We start from the raw sequence: 17,949 nt of genomic DNA on the forward strand, positions 1-17,949 counted from the left end.
GATAGGTTGTTAATTAGTAAGGGTGTTAAAAGTTACAGGAGCGAGCAGGAGAATGGGATTGACAGAGAAAATAAATCAGTCATGATCGAATGGGGGGCAGAATCAATGGGCCAAATGGCCTACTTCTACTCCATGGTTAATGCGGTCTCATGCCAAAGAACCTATTTCAATACTTGCTGACGCTATGGCAATAAACGCATTTTGACATAGAAATATGCTGTTAATCTGATTATGACTTAAAATCGGAAGATACAGTTTTATTTGAAAAAAAACATCTGTTGGAAGGAATTTCATCTGCTAATATTTAGTCTTGCAAACTAACTTTTGAATCAAATATTCCAGGTTATGCAACCTAGTTTTTCTCTATTCTAGATTAATGATCTGATTAATTATCTTAATAGCTAGCCTTTTGTATATGTAATGTACAAGTGAAGAACCTTCCAAAGGTTAAACATGACACAATTTTAAAGCAGGTTATTTACTATCTGTCTAATGAAACACAAAGTCGGATCATAATGAAACATTGACTGATATGGACGTATTTGCCTGGGAACAGAACATGGAAATTGGAGTGTTAAGGAAGGGGTACTCTGATATTCCAGGACACATCTGTATCAGGAAAGAGAATTCTGGAAATGTCGGTACACATTGTACATAAATCCACTGGACTTGATGTGATCAAACCCAGGATACTTAGTGAAGCAAGAGTGTGTGGGATAGGGGGGTAGCAGATTGCAAGGGTTCTGACAAAGACTATCGCATAGGTGCAGTATCAGAAATTGTTCCTTTGCTCAAATAGGGCAGTAATAGAGGGTCCTGGAAACCTCGTTTTTGAGCCTTATATCAGTTGTAAGGAAGATGGTGGAGAAGATTTTCTGAAATCACAAGATGATGGAATCTGGAGCAACCCTGTAGTCTTGATGCAGGATTTCAACCCAAAGTGTCAACCATTTCTTTCCTCCAAAGAGATCTGCTCAACCCACTAAGTCCCTCCAACAGATTGGTTGTTGCTCATGATTATGAGGGAAAGGTTTTACGTTCTGTTGGCAAAGCAGGGACTGATTAGAAGTCAACTTAAGTCAGAATGATCTCCAACTTCGAACAATCACCCTGTTGATCTTCCCACAAATGCAGTCCAGCTGAGTATTTCTGTTTATGCTTCAGATTTGTAAAGAGGTTTGTGCGGTGTGTTCTCCCTTTGACTACTGTACCTGATTTCCACCCATGTCCCAAAAACGTACGGACTGCTTCATCAGCTAGATGGTAAGTAACCTGCTTTCAGGTCTGTCTTTGAATGTAGGCTTGCTGATCAATGCAGGCTGATGTCTCATAGTCAATGTGCTGCTACTTTCCCTGGATAGCTTGCAGATGCTTGCTTTATGTTGTTCTGTGACTGCACTGGCAGTCACAACTGATGCAGAATCCTGGGTTGTATTCTAGAGTCCTAATGTCAGCAGCATACTGAAGAGGTTCAGTATAAGTTTATTATCGAAGTACATATACACAACCCTGAGATTCCATTTTCTTGCGGGCATACTCAATAAGTCCATAATAGAATCAGTGAAAGATCTCACTAACTTGGGTGCTCAACCAGTGTGCAAAATTCAACAATGCAAATACAAAAGAAAGAAACAATACCAATAAATAAGACGTAAGAATAGAAAATGTTGCGCATGCTTAGCAGGACAGACGGCATCTATGAAAAAAGAAATGCAGTTAATGCTTCAGATTCAAGATCCTTTGTCAGAACTTCAGTTCTCTACTAGGATTCTTCAAAGTCTTTTCTTGTCTTCATTTCTGGATTCCAGCAACTGCCAAATATGATTTGTATAAAAAAGAAGTCTCTCGCTATGGTAAATGTTTAATTGGTCTCATTTTGACCAAAGGCCAATGGAGGGAGTGACACTCTGTTAGTAAAAAAAAGAAGTTAATGACTGCCAGCTTATGGCAGAGTGGGAGAAGCTCTTGCAAGGGAAGGCAGACCGACAGAAAGCAGTCCAGATGCAAGAACTTGCAGAGGTTTGACAGATCCTGTCTGGAGGAACACTACCCCCCCCCCCCAATGTATTCAGTTTCAAACAGAGACAAAAAGTGACTGTGTGCCAGAAATGGCCTTTCTGGAATACACCTGCTGCACCAGTAAGTTACTGTGGTTGCTATGGATACTGCATGTCTATATGCATCTGTTCATCCCAAAAAACTCCTGGCAATAAAAGCTGCACTGACAATGCCTCATCAAAATGTGTATTTCAAAATTTCAAAAATTTCTGGACTGAAGTCTTTAAGTTGGACACTGTCCTGATAAAGTTGAATCTTGATATACTGCTTTACATGTAAGGTAGAATTATGGGTTGAATAGGTCAAAGTCAAAGTCAAAGTTGAGTTCATTGTCATATGCACAAGTACGTGTAAAACTCAATTGTAGCAGCATCACACACACATACATAGCATTATATAAGCAGTGCTCACAAGAGAAACATGAATAAAAATTATGCACAAGTTTTACAAGAAAAAACATACAATTTGAAAAAGGAATGAAGTTCATTTAGTGCCAAGTAATCACAGAGGACTTGCTGATGCCAAAATGTGTTGGTGATTAGCAAATGATTGAAGGGAAATAAATATTCTTGAGCCCAGTGGTGTGGGACTTCAAACTTCTCCACCTCCTGCCTGATGGTAGCTACGAAGAAATGGCATAGCCTGGACAGTACAGATCTTTCATGATGAATGTGTCTTCTTTGGTAGCAACCCTAATATATATTACCAATGGTGAGAAGGGATGTACCCGTAATTTATTGAGCAAAGTCCATGACTCTCTGTAGCTTGTTACAAACTTGCACGTTCAAACTCTTACACAAGATCATGGTGTAGCCAGTCAGGATACTTTCAACAGTACGTCTGTAGAAGCTTGTTAAGAGTGCTTGGTGACAAGCCAAATCCCAGTCTTCTAAGACTGGGTGCGCTTTCATTATGATTGCATTATGTGCTCGGTCCAGGACAGGTCATCTAATATGCTAATGACCAGGAATGAAAGCTGCTGGTTCTTTTCATGGATGCTCAAGGCTATAAGAAGCTGCAAAGAATAGTACACACTGCCCAATATATCGGGGGCACATCCCTCCCCACTATTGGTGGACCCTACAGGAGGCAACATCCATCATCAAAGATCTCTATTAGGAATCAGTAGAGAAGCCTTCTTGAACAGTTCAGCAAAATCAAAAACAGTGACTTCCCTTCAAATTTGGTTCTTGAACCAAACGGGAAAATCCTAATCACAGCTTAATAGCACTATGACCACTTAAATCACTGCACTACATATGAACTTTGTTTTTTTTTTGTTCTAATTGTGTACTTCCTTGTAAAAATTGTGTATAATTTATAGTTAATTTATAACTTTGTCATGAATCCTGCTAATATATTATGTGCCTGTGATGCTGCTGGAAATATTTTTTCATTACACCTGTGCTTGGATGTACTCGTACATATGACCTTATCATTTTCAAGTTGCATTGATGCATACACGCACTTGTGTATATGACCTTCACACTGCAAAAGCTACTGGCATGGTAATAGTTAATGTATTAAACAGCTTAATTAAAGCATGTTTGTTATGATGATTTGTCATTTGACAGGAAGAACTTGTCACATGATAGGAAGCTGGTTAATAATGTGTATAGAAGAAGGCAATTCTATCATTGTTAGATAGAGATTGTTCCTTTGGATTGTAGTTAGAATTGTGTCAGTGGTCAAAGCTAAGACGACTTGGAGCTTCTCCTGTTGTCAGGACTTTGGAACAGTCAAGTGATATAAGAGTATTATTTCAGTTTACAGCCTAACAACAGGACAAGGGAGATGGTATTCAACTTTAGGAGAACTCACACCTCTCTTTACGTCTGCAAAGTTTCAAACACCAGGGAGTGCACATCTCGCACAACCTCCCATGGTTGCAGAACACATCCTACACAGTCAGAAAAGCTCACCAACGCCTCTACTTTCTGAGGAGACTGAGCAGAGCTTAACTGTGCACCTCTACACTCATATCATTCTATAGATGCGCAGTAGAGAGCATCCTAACAAGCTGTATCACTGTCTGGTATGGAAACTGCACGACAGCAGACAGGAAGACACTACAAAAGCTAGTCAAAGTTCCCCAGAGCTTCAGCAGCACCAGCCTGCCACCATCAAGGACAGGTATACAGAAAGATGTCGGGAAATGGTCAGTAACTTAATGAAAAATCCCACCCACCCTGCTCATGGACTGCTTGTCCCAGTCACATGGCTATGGATCATCCACACCAGGACCAGCAGACTCATAAACAGTTACTTTCCCCAAGCACTAAGGCTGATCAACACCTCCCCACTCCCAAGCACCACTACTTTAACATTTCCTGTCAGTCACCTTACATACAGACACTCCTGTGTCAAGCATCACCTTATGGACATACAATCAATCTATGTAAAGAAGGTATCTTATTTATTTATATTTATTGTGTTTATTATTATTGTGGTCTTTATCTCATTGCGCTTTTTGTGTTGGAGTAACAATCATTAAATTCTCCAATGCACTTGTGTACTGGAAATGACATTAAACAATCTTGAAGATCTTGAATCTTGATAAGACATAGAACAGCACAGGTACTTCAATACACGATGTTGTGCCAACCTTTTAAGCTACTCTAAGACCAATCTAACATTTCTCACAGAGCCCTCCATTTTTCTCCCAAAAATGTTGTTTCCTGGGTTGGTTGAGCTGACTGTACCTTAAACTGAACGTGTGGCTGAATGGAACTGAAGTCTCAAACTATGCTATTGCCAAAAGGAGCAGAATTGGGTTGTTTGCTTGAATTGTGTACACTATATATTTCTGTTACTAATTGTGTAATAAAACAAACTTTCTTGAACACTGGATCAGAGCCATACTGTAATAAACTGTTTTGCAATGTGGACACTAGTGTTACTTCTCAGTTCAAATGACTTCAGTGGACCCAAATGTGTGGATGTAAGCAGAATTGAGCAATGACATTTGTACAGTTATCAAATGAGGTCAAACACCAATTTATTTGCCAAAAATGTTTTTTGGAGTTTCCAGACAGCATGATGGACCCTCCAATGCTTATGGGACTCTCTACAGCTGTTCTGAAATTCTGATGGTCTTAATTATATACTTGGAACAAAAATGGGACATTGCAGATTTTGAACAATATTATCACTCAAAAATTATATTAACTGTATAGATTTTCTCTCAGCATGTTGGCCAAGGATGGTAACATTATTATCAGTGTGACTTTTGTAGGCTACTAAATTTGCCTTACACAAGGTCAGTGTGCTGAGATAGCAAAATAGTATTAGACAAAAATAGATTGATTTGGTGGTGTTATTTAAACTGTTGAAATGATGATCTGTGTCTATCATGTTTAGTAATTTTTTTAACTTTAATATTGTCATGAAGCTATTAAGATCTCCAATATTGCCAACAAAAATCCTCAGTCCTGACAGATAGTGTGAAAAGAGAAACTATGATTAATGTTAATTCACTTTAATAGAAAAATTACAAAATGCTTCACAGAGGTAAAAAATGAATATTCAACTGAACAAAATATTATTGATCAGAAGACTGATGAAAGTCTCTTAAAATAGAATAAGATCTTCGAGGAGAAGGAGTTGAAGAAAATAGTTGTCCCACTAAAGAAGATGAAGAGAAATTAATTGTGCACAAGTTGAATGTAAGTAAATTAGAAGCCAGATTGTAGTAGAAGTACCAGAGGCTAAATGGGTGGAAATATGATCGAGGAGATAAACACATGATACATCTTACTGCAAGATTGGTAGTTCGTGTAGATGCATTATGTTGGACTAGCAAGATATTGCAGACAGGCTATAACAAGCAAAGTCTCATTAGGCAAGAGGGCTTAGCAATTGTGAAATTCAGAACTGGCAAACATCGGATGAGAGGGGTTGGTGAAGTAGAAATAGAGAAATGGAGAGATATTTTGGAAGTGGAAATAGGCAAGTTTTGCGAAGGAGTTGATATGGATTCTGACACTCAGCTCAAGAACCACCTTCCCAACTGTTGACCATTCACCAATGGAACTAGGGGTTAGGAAATTCACTACACAACTCGTAATGAATCGAACCTCACACTTAAATTGTCTCTGCACAAACAACAACGAAACTATGTTGACCCTGGGCCAACAACTTAGAACATGAATTCTACTGTTCCCTCCATACCAATACTCACTCAGACAATTTGTCCAATTTATAACACTGAAATAGGGGATCTCTGCTGGCTAGGTGATCAATCCTTTCTTCTCCCATCCCCTAGCATGGGGGTTCTTCCTCACGGTGGTGATTCTCCAGAGTTTTCACTGATAGCACACTTGAAGTGTCCACTTTTATACTTGTTCCTTACTAGTTTAAATATTGCATTCCAGTGTTATTGGCTGTAGGTCATCTGATTGACCTTTAACACCTTTTTATTGGCTCTGCTCCAGGCCAGCATCCATTTATTGTCCTCTTTCCAGCAAGTGACAATCAGCAATTTATGGCTCTTTGTTCTCTTCAGTAACCAGATCAAATCACTTCAGGAAGAAACCAACCCCAACATTAAAAACCAGCATGTTATGTCCAATCAAAGGACATCTCATAAATAACTTCTTATTTGGAAATGATCTCTAGCCCTGCAGATTACCTGAAGCATCATTGTGTCTACTTTAAAACAGTGAAAGCAAAGGACCTTCATTTCACAAAATGTCAGACTTAAAACAGTTCCACAAAATGGCAGCCTCCATCTCCAAGCAACGGCAGGAACAAAGAAAATTGATCTGTCTGCTTCCACTGTCCTTGACCCATTCGAGTTCAATGATTTCTTCCGTATTTTAAATCCACCATGGCCATCAGCAACACTTTGGTTCAGCCTTTCCCTGTGAGTGGGGAAGGAGGCAGGGTTTTATTGATAAAACTATAGAGCACTTTCAATGGCCTTGAATGACCCTAAGTACAGGAGGACGTCAGACTGTGCTCAAATTCTAATGGCTTTGTCCTTGCTTTATATATTTATTTGTTCTTTCTCAGGGTATTGTGGGTAATGCTGGCATTTCTTGTCCATCTACTGTACAATTGCTTCAGAACTAAGGAGGCAGTGAAAAGTCATCCACATTAACACACTAGGAAAGGACAATATTGAACAATATGGATTTTTAACAACAACCTGGTTATTTCACAATTAGAAATACTTAAAGTGTTTAACCCAATCCTCCCAATTTCAGTGCCATAGTGGGATTTGAACTCCCATCTCTGAATTAAGGGTCTATACCTTGCTTTGCAGGTGTTGCTAACTTGTCCACTATGGCCCGAAGTTCCAAATGGATTATCGCAAATTCGTGAGTACAAACCCGTGAGTAAACTACTCTTTACCAAATAGTCCACATACGTTGCACCATCAGCTACCACTGAGCTCTCTGTTTTGTTTTGGGAATCTTCTGTGTTAATTAAATAGAAATGGACTTTAAAGCTAATTATCAGAACCGTTCAATCTAATGTATTAGTTTTGGAACAGGACCTTCTATTGAAGAGGCGGATTGATGCCACTGTTCAGTGAATATTTGGAATACGTGTACAGTGAAGTCCTGATATAAAAAGCCTTTTACAATAAGAACATTAATCTTGCCAGCTACGGGGATGGGCGGAGATCATATTTCTATAAATATGAAGTAACCTAAGAATTAAAAAAAAACAGGTGTGGCTAAATTTCCTTAACTTCTATTTATTCACGTACTGTGGGGCACCATGGTAGTGTAGTGGTTAGCGTGACGCTATTGCAGCCCGTGGCGTTCTGAAGTTCAGAGTTCAGTTCAGCGCTGTCTGTAAAGAGTTTCAACATTCGCCCTGTGAGCTGCGTGGGTTTCCTCCAGGTGCTCTGGTTTCCTCCCACAGTCCAAAGACGTACAGGTTAGTGGGTTAATTGGTCATTGTAAATTGTCCTGTGATTAGGCAAGTGTTAAAATAGATTGACAATTTGTTGTGTTGTGGCTCATTGCGTTGGAAAGGCCTATTCTGCACTGTATCTCTGATTAAATAAATAGTTATGATTTCTTTTTTTTAATGGGCATTAGGGTAGGACGGGAAGGTTTTGTCTCTGTAATATGATGGTTCTCAGAAGTTCCCAGGTGAATGTCTCTCATATTATGGTTTGGCTGTAATCCTTTGTAGTGAAATAAAATCTGCATTTCACTTGATTCACCAGGTTCAAACAGCTTAAAATTGCAGGGATTTTTTTCTAAAAAGCAATATTTTATTATATTATGTGCAAATTATTGCTGGACGACATTTGACAGGAGAAGACATCGTACCCTTGGAATGGAAATGGAAGACCCCCTTAACTTTAATTATAGAATTTCATTTCAATCCCACTACTCAGCCGTGACCAATTGAAAGTGGTGACCAAACAATGAAGAAGTAATGTTAGTTAAAACTGAATAATCCAGGCTTTGGGGCCCCACCTATGGGTTCTGCTGCTACCTAGTAAGTGTTCAGGAAACCCTACACCTCATCCATAAATTTAAATCCAGCTTGTGTGGTGATTTACAATACAGTCTACTGTCTTGTTTTTGCATCTGCACTCTAGGGAGGGTAGATTTTGTTATTCTGGTGGTGGAGGAGGTAGCCATTTTTACCATGGTAGTCCCTCTGTGATGGATTCTGCTCATAACGACCATGGTAGTTATAGCCTGGCGGTATTTTTTTGTGTGGGATCAATTATGTTTTCTTTGACGGACATGTTATTCACGACCCAGTATTCCAACACTGATTCCTACTTACCTGACGTTGCTGCATTCAGGCGATGCTATTTCCTGATATGCCAGGGTAGGGTGCTCAGCAGTCAAGGAGATCATTACAGAAGTTCCAAGCACCCTTGAGCAAACTGAAATCAGTTCCTCATAATGCAGAAAAAGTTTTCAAATAATGTTGTTTCTCTATTTTCTTCCTGTCTCAAAGGCCATGAGGATTAGTGCTAAAAGTCAGGGAAGATCAATGAATACACCGAGATACTTTTGATGAGTATGCATCTGGGCTTGACTGTGGAGGACTTTTCATTAGCAGTATGATTACTGAGGATTGCTGTGGCCTGAATAAGTGCCATTAATGGAAATAGTCTGCACGTATCTTGTCAACAAGTATCCATGTGCAGAGATTGACGGAAAGGAAGATGAAGATTAGCTTTATTTGCTGTATGTACGTAAGAACATGGAGTGAAATGCGTTGTTTGCATCAAATCAAACCAGCGAGGATTGTTGTGAGCAGCCTGCAAGTCCCAACATAGGATGCCCACAACTCACTAACCTTTACATCTTCAGAACATGGGAGGAAACTGGAGCACCTGGAGGAACCCCATGCAGTGACGGGGAGAACAATCTCCTTACAGATACCAGCAGGAATTTAACTCCAATCTTACAGCTGGTGCTGTAAAGCATTGCCCTAACTGCTACATTACCACACCGCAGTTTACTTAATTGATTCTTTTTTGTGTGAAGGATGGAAGCTACGCAGTTGATGGTTTATGTAGTGTGGAATTTGAGGCAGAATTTCCCACTATGGCCCAGAGGATCCTCATCTCTACTGCCAAATATGTTAAATTCACAGATCAGTCGGAATAACATGGGAAATTAAGGTCAACTTCACCCCTACCCTACTCCAGTAAAATTTCAATCAACAATGTCATTTTAATCATTGATTTATAAGTAATTTCTTGATAAAACCAATGATTAAATAATTCATTCATGGACAAACTGTTTTTAAATAGTGTCAGTTGCGTGTGTTTCTGTTCGAAAAGCAGTGATTTTTGTCACTGATAGTAGATGAGAAATAAGCAGTAAGACAATTCAGAACTCTCTTGTTCACTGAGGTTTCTAGCATTCAGGCTTGGAGATGCCAGAAACTGCTGGAAGAGAAAAAGAAGCAACTTCACTACTTCAACAGCTTAAAACTACAAATAATTTGAAGGTATCAAGAAACATTTTGAATGTTACAATGAAAATGAAGATATGAGGGATACAATTCTCACTAGCATTGTATGAAGGCAGTCCAATATCCGCACCAGGTGGCTGTGCTGATTTGTTCCTAGTGTACACTGGATGAATTACTCTGTCAATAACTATTGAGAACTAATACAGTTTTATAGTACTGTAGTAAACATAGAAACGTAGAAAACCTACAGCACAATACAGGCCCTTTGGCCCACATAGCTATGCTGAACATGTCCTTCCCTTAGAACTAACTAGGTTTATCCATAGCCCTCTATTTTGCTGGGCTCCATGTACCTATCCAGGAGACTCATAAAAGACCCTATCGTTTCCAGCTCCACCACCACCTCTGGCAGACCATTCCACGCATTCCCCACTCCCTGCATAAAAAAACTTACCCTGACATCTCCTCTCTACCTACTTCCAAGCACCTTAAAACTATGCCCTCTCATGCTAGCCATTTAACTCCAATTGGTAGTGTTCTAATTTGTTCTGTATTTCATTTAAATACATCATTTGTTATTCAGTTTGTCTTTTTTATACCTTTTGAATTATTTCCATGAAACTTTGGCTAATTGAGGAAGCGCCTTAATTGGGCCAAAACATTTTAAAGTCGTGTTTATTGACATATGCACAAGTGTGTGCGTGCACAGGTGCAATGAAACACTTACTTGCAGCAGTTTCACAAGCATATAACATCCTGTAAGCTGCATTCACAAGAAAACATACATTAAACATTAATTATACACAATTTTTACAAGAAAGAACACAATTAGAACAAAAAACATCACCTTTAGTGCAAATTGATCAAAATGGTGCTAGTGTTGCTAAACTCTCGTGATTAGGGTTGTGCTTGTTGATTCAAGAAGGAGTTGGCATGTAAATATTTTACTCTCAGTTACCAAGTGAAATATCTACTCTATCCTTATTTATTCATCTCATTTAGTATGGAGTTCAAAAATTACCATATTCTTTGATGTCTTAGCCAGAAGTGAGAAACTGCTTGTCATCTTTTTATACAATAGACAGTGTTTCAGGAAATTAGGTTACACAGGAATGTGAAATGCTTAATAGCCATTCCCCACAAAATCACATGCTGGCAGGATATTATCATTCTGTAGCTAGGAGGATTAAAAGGATAGCAGGATCCTCTTTTGAGTCAGTATGGGTAGAAGTCAGGAACAGGAAGGGAGCAGTTACTCTATTGGGGGTATTCTATAGGCCCCCTGGTAGCAGCAGAGATACAGAGGAGCAGATTGGAAGACAGATTTTGGAAAGGTGTAAAAGTAATAGGGTTGTTATCATGGGTGACCTTAACTTCCCTAATATTGATTGGCACCTGATTAGTTCCAATGGTTTGGACGGGGCAGAGTTTGTTAAGTGTGTCCGGGGCAGATTCCTGTCACAGTATGTGGACAGGCCGACCAGGGGGAATACCATACTAGATCTAGTATTAGGTAACGAACCGAGTCAGGTCACAAATCTCTGAGTGGGTGAGCATCTGGGGGACAGTGACCACCGCTCCCTGGCCTTTAACATTATCATGAAAAAAGATAGAATCAGAGAGGACAGGAAAACTTTTAATTGGGGAAGGGCAAATTATGAGGCTATAAGGATAGAGCTTGCAGATGTGAACTGGGATGATATTTTTGCAGGGAAATATACGATGGACATGTGATCGATGTTTAGGGATCTCTTGCAGGATGTTAGATTCCATACAGTAGGCTTATTCAGAAAGTCAGAAGGCATGGGATCCAGGGAAGTTTGGCCAGGTGGATTCAGAATTGGCTTGCCTGGAGAAAGCAGAGGGTCGTGGTGGAGGGAGTACATTCAGATTGGAGGGTTGTGCCTAGTGGTGTCCCACAAGGATTGGTTCTGGGAACTCTACTTTTCATGATTTTTATTAATGACCTGGATGTGGGGGTAGAAGGGTGAGTTGGCAAGTTTGCAGATGACACAAAGGTTGGTGTGTTGTGGATAGTGTAGAGGATTGTCGAAGATTGCAGAGAGACATGGATAGGATGCAGAAGTGGGCTGAGAAATGGCAGATGGAGTTCAACCCGGAGAAGTGTGAGGTGGTACACTTTGGAAGGACAAACTCCAAGGCAGAGTACAAAGTAAATGGCAGGATACTTGGAAGTGTGGAGGAGCAGAGGGATCTGGGGGTACATGTCCACAGATCCCTGAAAGTTGTCTCACAGGTAGACAGGGTAGATAAGAAGGCTTATGGAGTCTTAGCTTTCATAAGTCGAGGGGTAGAGTTTAAGAGTCGCGGGGTGATGATGCAGCTCTATAAAACTCTGGTTAGGACACACTTGGAGTACTGTGTCCAGTTCTGGTCGCCTCACTATAGGAAGGTTGTGGAAACACTGGAAAGGGTACAGAGGAGATTTACCAGGATGCTGCCTGGTTTAGAGAGTATGCATTATGATAAGAGATTAAGGGAGCTAGGGCTTTACTCTTTGGACAGAAGGAGGATGAGAGGAGACATGATAGCAGTATACAAGATATTAAGAGGAATAGATAGAGTGGACAGCCAGCGCCTCTTCCCCAGGGCACCACTGCTCAATACAAAAGGACCATGGCTTTAAGGTAAGGGGTGGGAAGTTCAAGGGGGATATTAGAGGAAGGTTTTTTACTCAGAGAGTGGTTGGTGCGTGGAATGCACTGCCTGAGTCAGTGGTGGAGGCAGATACACTAGTGAAATTTAAAAGACTACTAGACAGGTATATGGAGGAATTTAAGGTGGGGGGGGGGTTATATGGGAGGCAGGGTTTAAGGGTTGGCACAACATTGTGGGCTGAAGGACCTGTACTGTGCTGTACTTTTCTATGTTCTATGTTCTATGATAAGCAGAAAAGTAATTCTCAAAAACACTGATACAGCTGTATATTCTGTTATGTGGATTCCAGTTAATTGGGCTATGGGGTAATTGCAGCATCCACCTATTTGGGACAACTCTTAAAGAACAAAAACTAATCAAGAAAACTGCTGGTATTCCCTTTGTTTATTTGGGACACTATGCTACTTAATCAGAGAGGTGGGAGACTGGCGCTGAAAAGTTTCTAACTGGCATCAGCCATGTGCACTTGTATGGCCAATAGACACTATACTGAGCTTGGAGCAGACAGTTTTTAAATAGTGTCAGTTGCATGTGTTTGTATTTGAAAAGGAGCGATTCTTGTCACTGATAGTAGATGAGAAATAAGCAGTAAAACAATACAGAACTGTTTTGAATGAATGAAATTTATTTCAGTCAGTACAAACATAACAAAAAGCATCATTTTCAACGATGAATTCATAGGACAAAATTACAACAAAAAAAATTCTCACTGAGGTTTCAAGCTTTCAGGCTTGGAGATGTCAGAAACTGCTGGAAGGGAAAATGAGGCAACTTCACTACTTCAACAAGTTAGGAACTACAAATAGTTTGAAGGTATCAACAATCATCTTGAATGTTACAATGAAAATGAAGATATGGAGGATACAATTCTCACTAGCATTGTATGATGACAGTCCAATATCCAAACGAGGTGGCTGTGCTGATTTGTTCCTGGGTGAGTTCCTCTTTCAATAACTATTGGGAACTAATGCTAATTTATAGTACTGTAGTACATTGGTAGTGTTCTAATTTGTCCTGTATTTTCATTTAAAGGCACAATTTGTTATTCAGTTTGTCCTTTTTATACCTTTTCAGCTACCTCCATGAAACTTTAGCTAATTGGGGAAGCCAGTTAATTGAGCTGAAATATACTGGTCCTGATGTGTCCCAATTTAGCTGAGCCCAGTGTATTACAAAACAGTCTAATACGTAAATAATATTCAACTAGGAAATCCGATGAAACAGCCAGGAAATTACAAAATGACTTTAGAACAGGAAAGGAAGTCTGTCCTCTAACACATGCATTAAATACTTTTATGAAGGAATAGCTCCACATTATAATCCATTACTGAAATTTGTTTCCATTGTCTCCATTGGAGTCACAGTTATGAACTATTATACTACATGGAGCCATTACTATACATGTGAATATTTAGCACGAGTGACTGAGCACACAGGCAGAAAAATGGCATGTGTTATAGACAAGTGTAAATTGCTCTGTGTGCCTTTAGCAGCCATTTTCCTATATCACTTCCAGTGAGAAGCAATGCAGCAGAGACTGACCAAGTAAGTGGTTATATTTTATACCAATACATATAACCGTATAACAATTACTGCACAGAAACAGGCCATCTCGGCCCTTCTAGTCCATGCCAAACTCTTAATCTCACCTAGTCCCACCGACCTGCACTTAGCCCATAACTCTTCATTCCTTTCCTGTCCATATACCTATCCAATTTAACAATGACAACATCGAACCTGCCTCAACCACTTCTGCTGGAAGCTCGTTCCACACAGCTACCACTCTCTGAGTAAGGAAATTCCCCCTCATGTTACCCCTAAACTTTTGCCCTTTAACTCTCAACTCATGTCCTCTTGTTTGAATCTCCCCCATTCTCAATGGAAAAAGCCTATCCACATCAACTCTATCTATCCCCCTCATAATTTTAAATACTTCTACCAAGTCCCCCCTCAACGTTCTATGTTCCAAAGAATAAAGACCCAACCTGTTCAACCTTTCTCTGTAACTTAGGAGATGAAACCCAGGTAACATTCTAGTAAATCTTCTCTGTACTCTCTCAATTTTGTTGACATCTTTCCCATAATTCGGTGACCAGAACTGTACACAATACTCCAAATTTGGCCTCACCAATGCCTTGTGCAATTTCAACATTACATCCCAACTCCTATTCTCAATGCTCTGATTTATAAAGGCCAGCATACTAAAAGCTTTCTTCACCACCCTATCCACATGAGATTCCACCTTCAGGGGTATGCACCATTATTCCTAGATCCCTCTGTTCTACTGCATTTTTCAATGCCCTACCATTTACCATGTATGTTCTATTTTGATTAGTCCTACCAAAATGTAGCACCTCACATTTATCAGCATTAAACTCCATCTGCCATCTTTCAGCCCAATCTTCTAAGTGGTCTAAATCTCTCTGCAAGCTTTGAAAACCTACTTCATTATCCACAACTCCACCTATCTTAGTATCATCTGCATACTTACTAATCCAATTTACCACCCCATCATCCAGATCATTAATATATATGACAAACAACATTGGTCCCAGTACAGATCCCTGAGGCACACCACTATTCCCCGGCCTCCAATCTGACAAACAGTTTTCCACCACCACTCTTTGGCATCTCCCATCCAGCCAATGCTTAATCCATTTTACTACTTCAATATTAATACCTAGCGAATGAACCTTCCTAACTAACCTTCCATGTGGAACCTTGTCAAAGGCCTTACTGAAGTCCATATAGACAACATCCACCGCTTTACCCTCATCAACTTTCCTAGTAACCTCTTCAAAAAATTCAATAAGATTTGTCAAACATGACCTTCCATGAACAAATCCATGTTGACTATTCCTAATCAGACCCTGTCTATCCAGAAAATTATATATACCATCTCTAAGATTACTTTCCATCAATTTACCCATCACTGATGTCAAACTCACAGGCCGATAATTGCTAGGTTTACTCCTAGAACCCTTTTGAACAATGGAACAACATGAGTAATATGCCAATCCTCCGGCACCATCCCCATTTCTCATGACAATTGAAATATTTCTGTCAGAGCCCCTGCTGTTTCCACACTAACTTCCTTCAAGGTCCTAGGGAATATCCTGTCAGGACCCGGAGACTTATCCACTTTTATATTCCTTAAAAGCACCAGTACTTCCTCTTCTTTAATCATTATAGTTTCCATAACTACCCTAATTGTTTCCCTTACCTTACACAATTCAATATCCTTCACCTTAGTGAATACCGAAGAAAAGAGATTGTTCAAAATCTCCCCCATCTCTTTTGGCTCCGCACATAGCCTTCCACTCTAATTCTCTAAGGGATCAATTTTATCCCTCACTATCCCTTTGCTATTAATATAACTGTAGAAACCCTTTGGATTTATTTTCACCTTACTTGCCAAAGCAACCTCATATCTTCTTATAGATTTTCTAATTTCTTTCTTAAGATTCTTTTTACATTCTTTATATTCCTCAAGCGCCTCATTTACTCCAAGCTGCCTATATTTATTGTAGATCTCTTTCTTTTTTCGAACCAAGTTTTCCAATATCCCTTGAAAACCATGGCTCTCTCAAACTTTTAAACCTTTCCTTTCAACCTAACGGGAACATAAAGTTTCTGCACCCTCAAAATTTCACCTTTAAATGACCTCCATTTCTCTATTACATCCTTTCCATAAAACAAATTGTCCCAATTCACTCCTTCTAAATCCTTTTGCATGTCCTCAAAGTTAGCCTTTCTCCAATCAAAAATCTCAACCCTGGGTCCAGTCCTATCCTTCTCCATAATTATATTGAAACATACATAAACAATATATTTCAAAATATACTTATTTCATATTAAGATCAATACTATTTTGCCTACATATTATGCTGGGTCTGGAGGACCTGTGTTATAATGAAAGATTGAATTAGAATGTAAAAGACTGAGAGAAGATTTGATAGAAGTATACAAAATTATGAGGGGTACAGACAGGGTAAATGCTAGCAGGCTTTTTCAGCTGAGGTTGGATGGGACAACAACCAGAGGTAATGGGTTACAGGTAAGAGGTGAGAAGATTAAGGGGAACTTGAGGGGAAACTTCTTCGCTCAGAGCATGGTCCGGGTACAGGTCTATGGGATTAGGCAGTTTAAATGGTTTTTGGCACGGACTAGATGGGCTGAAGGGCCTGTTTCTGTGCTGTATAACCTACTTCTACCACTTACCCTGGCATTTAATTTCATATTACCCTGTTTTTTTTTTAAAGAACACTTGCCTTGGAATTAAGGGAATTAAGGGTTATGGGGAAAAGGCAGCTAGATGGAGCTGAGCTTACGGACAGATCAGCCATGATCTTATTGAACGGCGGGGTGGGCTCGATGGGCCGGATGGCCTACTCCTGCTCCTATTTCTTATGTTCTTATGTTCTTGTACATTTCCTTTAAACTTTTTCCCTCTCATTTTAAACTTATGCCTTCCAATATTTGGCATTTCCATCTGAGGGGAAAACTCTCATCATTTGCCCATTTATACCTCTCATAATTTTACATACTTCTATTAGGTTGCCCCTCAAACCCCTGTGCTCCATAGAAAACATTTCAAGCTTGCCTAATTTCTCCTTTACAACTAATATACTCCAATGCAAGCAACAGCCCCATGAACCTCTTCTGTACCAAACCTTGAAATTATTCCTGTAAAGAGAGACCAGAATTGTACATAATATTCCAAGTATGGCCTGGCCAAAGTCTTATCCAGCTGCAACATGACTTGCCAACTTTTAAACTCAGTGCCCTGTCCTATGAAAGCAAGTTTGCCCAATGCCTTCCTTACCACCCTTTTTACTTCTGTCACCACTTTCAGGGAACTATGAACATGTACTCTAAGATCCTTCTGTACATCAGTGCTTCCAAGGGACTTGCCATTTACTGCTTACTTTCCTCGGATCTCCCAAAATCCACCACCTCACACCCGTTTAGATTAAACCCCACCAGTCACGTGTCAACCCAGGTTACCAACTGACTATATCCTGCTGTGTCCTTTGACAGCCTTCCTCACTGTCTGCATTTCCACCGTTGTTAAGCACTAGATGAAATGGCAGAAAACTTGAAAGATTGTTCTGAGGTAATTGCAGCAAATTGACAACAAAGCCATCAAGTATAGTGGCAATAAAAGCACCCAGTACTTGGCGACCTGTGATATTACCGGCATCTCAGTATTATTTTTTAGACCGTAAGAGATAGGAGCAGAATTAGCTCATTCAGCCCACCAAGTCTGCTCCGCCATTTCATCTTGGCCAATCCATTTTCCCTCAC

This window comes from Mobula hypostoma, chromosome 6 (assembly GCF_963921235.1).
Source record: "Mobula hypostoma chromosome 6, sMobHyp1.1, whole genome shotgun sequence".
Lineage (NCBI taxonomy): Eukaryota > Metazoa > Chordata > Chondrichthyes > Myliobatiformes > Myliobatidae > Mobula > Mobula hypostoma.